The sequence below is a fragment of the Octopus bimaculoides genome, chromosome 13, assembly GCF_001194135.2.
Source record: "Octopus bimaculoides isolate UCB-OBI-ISO-001 chromosome 13, ASM119413v2, whole genome shotgun sequence".
Classification (NCBI taxonomy): Eukaryota; Metazoa; Mollusca; class Cephalopoda; order Octopoda; family Octopodidae; genus Octopus; species Octopus bimaculoides.
Window position 1 is genome coordinate 63,441,674 of NC_068993.1, and position 9,618 is coordinate 63,451,291.

Here is a 9,618-nt window from a genome sequence, read left to right on the forward strand (position 1 = left end):
AAAACAGGCAGAGTTTATTTGTTCATTTGCAATAAATAATTCACTTCATTGCTACTTCAAGTTTCTTGTGTATTTAATTAAACGAGTGTATACCAAGAACCAGAATACCATGGTTCTGAAATCTCTATTTCTTGAAAGGTCACTCAGGAATGACCTTTATATTAAAAGTGTTACAATGATAAAGGAGATGTCTTAAAAGTAATTACAGAAGTATCAAATTGCTGGACCAGGTAACGAGAGTTATGAAGAGAAATGAAGTCCAATTAATCAGGAACAGAATTTTACTAAATGCGATGCTGATGCCATCTTAGTCAGACAACTGCAGGCGAAGTATTTAGCTAAAGTAAACCATTGTGGTTTGTCAATCTGAAACAGCTTTCAATAGAGACCCACACTCTGTAAAATAACAATCATTTGCGAAGCCAGGGGTAAATGAATGGCTTGTGGAGGCTGTAGAAGCCATGTACGAGGATGCTGTCAGTAAGGTGAGTGTTAATCATGTGTACATCAATGAATTTAGTGTACAGGTCGGTGCTCATCAGGGCTTGGTTCCTAGTCTTTCATGACAGAATTTAAGACTGGTTACCCTTAAGAATTACTATATGCTGATAACCTCATTCTAATTGCAGAATCTGTAGAACTGAAAAAGAAATTCCAGGTATGAAAGCGAATCAAAGGGCCTTAAAGTTGACTTAGCAAACACCAGGGTTTTAGTAAGCAGGAAAACTGACAGGACTCTACTAACACCAGGTAAATGGCCATGCTTGATATGTTGGAAAGCCGAGTGCTAGAGCTCCCATCATTGCAAGCTATGGGTGCATAGGAAGTGCAGTGCACTATCAGGGAAGTTAATGAGAAAATAGAGCTTGTATGTGGCAGATGCACAGGTGTAATAAAGTCTAAGGGCTTGAAGAAATAGAGTTTCTCAAATGCCCAAAGGAATCGTGAGAAGTAGCTGATAGTTTCTGTTATTAATCTAATGAACGATTACCTCCATTGGTAACAAAATGTTTCTCTTTCAGGGTGAAAGGCAAATTGTATAATTCTGTGATGCTACATGGTATGGAGATGTTTATCCCTGCCCCCCATCAAGCATTCTATATGTCTCAACTTCCAAATACTCAGCCCTCCATCTCTCCTCTATGCTACTACTCAATTGCTGTTGTCATTTAAGAGCACATTTTTCAACCCCTTTCTACACTACCTCCTCCTCCCCACTGGACCCCTTTTTGCACTACTTCCTCCTTCTCCCCACTGGACCCACTTCTTATTAACATCTACCCCCTTCGTTTTCCTTATTATCCCTTCCTGCAACTATTTCCCACTGATCATCCTCTTTCTCTTCCTCTCCAGTTATCTTTCAGCAGCATCTTTAACACCTCTAACCTATCAATTCTCAATTCTCTCGCATATCTGCCATCATTTCCCCACCTCACTGTTATAACTCTGCTCACTACAGCCACTCTTACGTACCTCTCACTTCCATCCCTGTCACTGTACATCTCCTTAGCCCACTTCAACTCCCATAGTAACGGATAATGGGTAACTAATTGAAATAGCATCAAATCATGAACTGAAAACTCTAAAGCTGTTTTCTTCTTTCGAGGAAGTCAACGAATATGAATCCAAAACAGATTTTGATATGACAAAAATTTATGAAGAATAAAAAACAAAATGTGAAAGCTGAGAGATAAATAATGCTTATTGCATTAGTAATAACAGGTATGTTGAGAATGATTTGGAAAGAAATCCTACAGGTGAGAACATAAGCGAAACCCTAGGATTTACAAACGTTTTATAGGAAAATAGTGTGGAAACAAGAAAACCAAAACAACACATAAACCAAAGTATACAGAGCGGCAGTAGTAGTAGTAAATATCAATTGATGCAACCTATTTATTGGTGCTGTTAAATACAAAGAACAAGAAATGCTGTTGGCCATTTTACATCTTGTTTTCCTTCTCATTTCTTTTGTTTTTCTTTTTGTCTGTCGTAAACAGGCAATCAACATAGATTTCAAACAGATTCCAAATTCTATTTTTCTTCGCTTTGTCACTTCGTATATACAAATGTGTGTGAATGTGCATGTGTGTTTGTGTATAATGGCATATGTGTGTGTGTGTGTGTGTTTTTCTCTTTTAAACATTCTGTTTGATGCCAGGAACCATCTATTGAAGTATTCCACTGTGTAAGCGTGCGTACATATATCAATGAAAATTAAAGTGTGTAGACATGTGTTTGTGTGTTTGATGACAAAGAAAACCTACTTTTTCTCTCAATAAAATGACTCAGAAATTTCCCATTTGCACCGACAGAGTGAGTGCAGATGTGTTTCTCTCTGTTTCCATTTGCAGAGACCATTCTACTTACACATTGCTCTTTCTACATGTTCCTGCAAGAATGGATGTGTATCTCTTGCACTCTTTTTTGCAAAAATACATTGCACAGCATGACAGAGAAAGTTGTCATGGAGATACCTGCTCAGAGGCCTATGCAGAGTTGCAGAAAGTGTATGGAGAGGGGTGTATGAGCTGAAGACAATCATATGACTGGTTCAGACGTTTCCAAGATGGCCGGAAAAATATCGACATTGACAAACGTTCTTGGAGACCCACAGCCAGTAGAAGTGAGAAAAATATCGCAGATGCGTGTGCAGCTGTGAGGGGAAATTGTCGAATCACCATCCATGAGTTATCAGAGGATGTGTAGATTAGTTACGGTTCAGTTCAGTCCATTATTACTGAAGATTTGAGTATGAGATGCGTGTCTGCCAAGTTTGTGCCAAAACTACTTTCAGCTGACCAAAAGGACACTCGGGTTTCAATTGCACAAAATGTCTTTGATTGTGTCAAGAACAATGGAGACTTTTCAGAAACTTTGCATTGGTCTCTGAGCAGGTATCGCCAAGCTTTTGGCAAAGTTTGATGCAGATTCTCTGCTCAACTTTCTCTGTCATGGTCAATGCAACGATCACACACTACACACCTTCCTACCAAGCACAGCTGTAAACAGCAGAAGTGAGCTATAATGTTAAAACTTAATGCACATGCACAGCAGAGTTCAAGGTCCATCTTTGCCAAGCAGCTTTACTCTGCGTGCTTTAGCTTCGTTACTATGCCAACAGTCCGGATACTTATTGATCAGACCATGTATTGTTGTAAACTGCTGACACAATGACAGCTGCACCTCGTCTGCATCTGAAGCAGGTGTTTCTCTGCCTATCTTTTACGTACCTGCCTTTATACTTTCTGTATAACAATGCATGTACAGGTAACCGATTTAAATATATACTCATGTTCTCATATCTGTGTAGAACTAAAATTTTGGTACCTCAAGAATTAAATGAAGAGTGATTAAATGAACAATCACCACAAGGTATCATGTCTGCCAATCCTCAATCTTGGATTGGGATTTTATTTTATTGATCCTTAAAATCGAAAGACAAGGTTGACCCCAGCAGCGTTTGAACTCAGGGCTCAAAATCCTGGAAGAAATACCACAAGGTATTTTTTCCTCTTCTTTCTTTACCTTCTCATCACTCTGCTAAATCTTTGCTTTCATTGTGTTTCTGTTCGATTCGGACAGAACTGGACAACAACTTCATTAAAAATATATTCAGAAAACGGTCAAACCTCTGACCACTCAATTCCACTGGCCCTCCACACCCACCAACCCTTCTCGTCTGGCAGAGTTTACATTTAAATATTTATTACAAATGGTGCTAACACCACCACCATTATTATTATTATTATTGTTGTTGTTGTTGTTGCCACCATCAACATCCCCCCCCACCACCACCAACAACAACAACACCAGCATCATCATCATCAGTACTGTTGTTGCTGCTGCTGCTGCTAATGCTGCTACAACCATCACCACCACCACTACTACTCCTGCCATCACAAATTTAACAACCATTTCTGGCATAGCTTTGACACTTTTTATTGGAATCTGCCAGCTCTTAACATTGCAATCATATGATGTGTGTGTGTGTGTATACATGAGATATGATGTGTGCATGTATATATGATTGAGATGTGATATGTATGTGTGTATACACGAGAAGTGTAGATGAGTCTAGCACTTTGAGTCCAAACCTTAACAAGATCAATCTTACGTTCCATCACTTTGAATTTATGAATAAAATACCAATAATTAACTGGGGTTGCAGCTTCTTTTTTCCTCCTCTTTATTTCATTCTCATTTTTCTATAATTGGCTCCACTGCTCTTGTCCAGTATAATTTTTTTGTTTGTTTGTTTGTTTGTTTGTTAAGATGGTTGGGTTTTATTTGAAGGAGATTGCCCTGACAGTTCTGATCAGACAATTCTTTCGAAGTTCCATTTTTGCCTCATCCAAATGCGGGTAAAGGATCGCAAGGATCACTCATTTGCCATGATTGTTTGTCTTATTTTCTCGTTAAGTTTAACTTTGAATTCCAAATTTCTAAACACTGAAACAAACAGGTTTCTTCCATATTTGGAATTCATTTTTAATTCACTCAGAAACAGAACGGTCACAAAAAGCATTGCTTTTAACCTGAGAAGAAAAACTTGTTCAGGAAATATATTTGCCACTTGCTGACTCTCATCAATTTTTGAGGATAACAAAACAAGCGAAAAACATAACAGCATAAATAAATAAATAAAAGTGTAATTATCCAGCGAAAACAGAACCTGGTTTTGCAGTTAATTTTGGCAGAATTTCTTTAGACATGACAACTTCCATTAGCATTTCATTTCTATCAATTAGCAATGAATTTTGAAAGTTTTGCCAACATTTCTTTTGTAACGTTTTAACTGTGTGGACTACTTTTCATTCTCTCTCCGCTAATTGTATATCATATTTTGGTATTTCTGGAATGAGTTCTTGTGAAAGTTCTAGACGTTGATTAACCTTCATCTTTTCTGCTTCTATTCTGTATTTACACCAGAATATTCTATGATTCTATTGAAGTGCCATACTTTACAAATGTACAGACATCATCTTCATTGAGGCTGGAACTCACAACATTCTTTTTTTATCATTTTTTGGAGCACAAAATTTTCATACATAAAAATATGAACATGAATCTATATTTATCTATAAATGTAACTAACAGACACACATACACTCACATATATTATATCGTCGTCATCATCATCATCATCATCATTTAGCATCCATTTTCGATGCTGGCATAGATTAGATAGTTTGACTGGAACTGGTCAGCTGCTCTGGGCTCCATCTTGCCTCTTTTGGTATGGTTTCTACAGCTGGATGCCCTTTTTAACATCAACCACTCCAAAGGTGCAGTGGGTGCCAGTTACTCTAACACTGGCATCAGCCATGACTATGAACTCACTTGGTTTGACAGGTTTTCTCAAGTACGGTATATTGTGAACGGTCTTGCTCACTTACCCCTGCCTCCATGAGGCACAACATTCAAATGGTGTTCTTTACGTGCCACCAGCATGGGTGCATTACACAATGCTGGCATTGGACACAATTACAATTTCACTTGGCTTGATGGGCCTTCTTAAGCATGACATATTGCCAAAGGTCTCGGTCACTTGTCATTGCTTCCATGAGACCCAACGTTATATATATATATATATATTGGAAGGTTTGGAGGTGATGTACAGGAATTATATATTGGAAAAAATAATAAGGTACTCAGATATCTGGATGGTTGTACATTTACAGATTTTTATTAATATGTCACATGTTTTATAAATATTAGCACTTGCACCTATTCTTGTAGGTTCTTCAGATGAACTCTTCTGAAGAACCTACAAGAATAGGTGCAAGCGCTAATATTTATAAAACATGTGACATATTAATAAAAATTTGTAAATGTACAACCATCCAAATATCTGAGTACCTTATTACTTTTTCTAATATATATATATATATATATATATATATATATATATTATTTTATATTTTTATATTATATTATATATTCCATATTCTATATCCCACATAAATTTTACAAGAATATAAATAAAAAACATAAAAAACAGACAGAGTTGGAACTCTTTTAAATACATACATACATACAAACATACATACACACATACACACAGAAATACATACATACATAAATACACATACATATGCACATATATACATACACACAGAGTATGTAAAATTGTCTTGAATTAATCATTGTCCAACATTTTCAAGCAATTGCAAATATTAATTTTGAAAAGAAATAAACAAAAACAAGAAAAGATATTTTACAGTTAAAAAATAATGCATTTATCATTTGGAGGGGAAGATTCTAGAAAGAAAAAAAAAACGTTTCTTAAAATGAAAGAATAATTTAATGTAATTTCTGCACCTGTGTAATTTACGCAGGTGATTTTCAGGATAAAAAGTGTTAAAAAAAACCTCTACTCATATAAAATTCACACCTAAAAGTTTTCAGAATTGCCGATATGGCTGGATTCAATTTATTTGTATTTAACATAATTTCACTTACTTATAATTAAATTTTATTAAATTCTCATTAAATAAAAATAATTTCTGTTTAACACATATCACCTTGAAAGCTATTAAATTACAAAGTGTTTTTGTTGTTTATAATAAACTTTATTTTATACTTCTTGCCTACAAGAGTATGTCCGATCTTCAGCATACTTCTATATGTTTTCTCAAATCATGATCACAGGAAAAGTTGTTGATAATTGTTATCAATAAAACCAAAACTGATAAATACACACAAATGTTACAAAATAAGTTTAATTAACAATAAACATCAGCTTGGATGACACTTTACTCAACTGACATATACATACACACACATAGAAAAAACAAGAGGGGTGTGTCTTCACGCAGAGATCAAAGAGTAAAATGCAATGTCCTAAGTTTCGTGCTGGGACATTATTGGTTGCCTCTTGCAAGAGCAGTGTTGTTATTGAAGCTTCCACATTCATCTGGTTGTACATGCAAGATGTCTACCAGCCATGTGCATGGAAGAAAATCATAATACAAGTGCAGACAAACTAATAAGTGATGAAAGCAAGTGTGTGAAAGAGGTAATATCTCAGGTGTTTCAAAGGTTAGTTTACTTCGAATGTGAACAAGCTATGTTTATGAACAGAGCGCATCTGCACAGAGTGCAAAGGGATGCAGTGAGAATAGACACAGCTGTATACACACTCCCACACACAGACACACATAGCTGAACACGCACTTATGCAAACAAGCACATATACACCCGCTCACAACACCTGTACGTACACACTTACAACACCTGGATGTACACACTTACAAGCAGCTTCATTGAAGCATGGGACCACATACATGTGACCACATGTATGTCCATATCTGCAAAGTACTAAGAGCTGAAGCATAAATAAATGCTGTTACATGCATGAGAAAAGAGAAAAAAAACTCTCAGGGAAATTATATAAGATCAAAGATGTAAGAGGAAGTTAGTTAGATGATGATGATGATGAAGATGGACAGAATAAACTAATCAGCAAGGGGACAGTTGTCAAATAATCTTGTTTCTGCTGTTTGGACAGTTCTCAGATTACTTTAATCTATAATATTTCCATTGTACAAAGCCTGCATTTGTTTTGATCACTTTTGTTGCATGGTTTCCTTCTTTTTATGATGCATTTCCGGTCTAAGGCCAAGTGTCTGCTTTTCTGAACGAGTAACCTGGATTGTCTTATGTTACAGGTTTGATTGTGATGGGTGTCTTCATGTTAGGATCACAAATGTAGTTTCATCCGTCTGACACCAGGATGAGAAAGTTTCTGGAAGACCAGCCGACCATGTATGGAAACTAAGAGACCAAAACATTGACTGCAGCATCAAGCATGTTTATGTCAGTCATATGGGATAAGAACCAGCATCCACAAAAGACAATGATCCCCAAGTGTTAGTGTTTCACTGAGTTATCTCCCATTATGTCCATCTTGTGTTTCTATCTTACGAGAAAACTGAAATAAGTAGTGAGGCGATAATAAGAGCAGCTAAAATCCTCTTTCTGCTCCAGCATGGCAATAATTTACTTATAATGTTTAGTATGTTACTATTATATACCTCAATGATGTCAGAGTGAAAGGCAAAATAACTTTAATGATGAGATTTGAGCTCAGGCACACTAAATTGGCCTTTCTTTTTGGTGGTGTGTATACATACATGCATGGACATACAAACACACATATATTTAGGGAGAGAGAGAGATTAAATAAATGGCAATGGAACAAGAAATTATGTAATGAGGGCCATTACACAATTTCTTATTCCCTTGTCATTTTCTTTTCTTATTTCTGCTCTGTACTCAACTGATGCTTTGTTTTCGAGCAATTATATATTTAGTTCTAACACTAGGCCTAAGCAATATATATATATCTTTGTAACTTGGGAGCAATAAATACCACAAAGCATTTTTGTGCAACATTTTATTGACAATTTCCTTTTGAGGTGTTTGTCTTTCACTGATGTGTGTGTGTGTGCATGTGTATACACATGCATGCACATATACACTAGGTTTCTCTACAGTTTCCATTTAATAAACTATAATATTTGCTATTGGCTACAAGTTTCCAATGGATTAAACACTACTGAGTCCCTTCCGTTTCAATGGTATCAATCAACCCAAAGCTTTGGTGGATGACATTAATTTGAAACTGAAACCATTCTGATGGTTGGCCTCAAAAAGAAAATAAATAAATAATAATAATAATAATAAAATCCGTACAATGTTTTTTTCCTTTTCCACCAAAATACAAAGAAACAGAAGTGCAAGTGAGTGGGGGGGGGGGGTCAACCAATTAATTACTTGATGAACTTGTTGTTGTTTTCAGAATTAAACAAGATTTATTTGTTTTCTAAAAATTTTATTTATTTCAAACACACAAAGTTTGTTTTTGTTTTTTGTTAGATTTTAGTCCAATCTTTCTTGTTATTGTTGTTGTTATTGTTGTCTTGCTTGTTCAAGTGTTCAGTAGCAAGGTATTTCATCATTCGTTATCATTATTATTATTATTTTTAGTATTTTAGTAGTTATTTTATATCTAGTTCCCCTCCCCTCCTTTACGCAGGAGGCTGAGAAGAAAAACAAGAAAAAAGTCCTTTAATGATATTCTATTTTCAAAAGCAGAACAATTCTCTGGCTTTTAAGGTATATTTTGTGTCTGTGTGTATATATGTATGTACACGTTTCTGGGCATATGAGTGTGTGTGTGTGTGTGTGTGTGTGTGTGTGTGTGTGAGCATTGTATGATTGATTAGTTAAGAAGTTCATTGTTTGCAACCATGAAGTCCTGAATTTGAATTCGCTGTGTGCCATCTTGGGAGAATGTCATTTTCAACGACTCACATCAGCTCATATCCTACGAGAAGAAACTGTATGGAAGCCCAGTTGTTGGTTTCGTACCTGTAACTCAAAAGGCACAGCCTTGTCACACCGATTCTGACTGAGAATCATGTTAAAGGTGTACCTGTCTGTGGAATACTCAACCACTTATGTTTAATGCAGAAGCAAATAATTCAGTAAATCAAATAACTGAATCATCACCATCATCATCAAATGTCAGAGATCCACCACCATTTGTGTATAAATATATATATATATATGTGTGTGTGTATATATATATATATATATATATATATATAT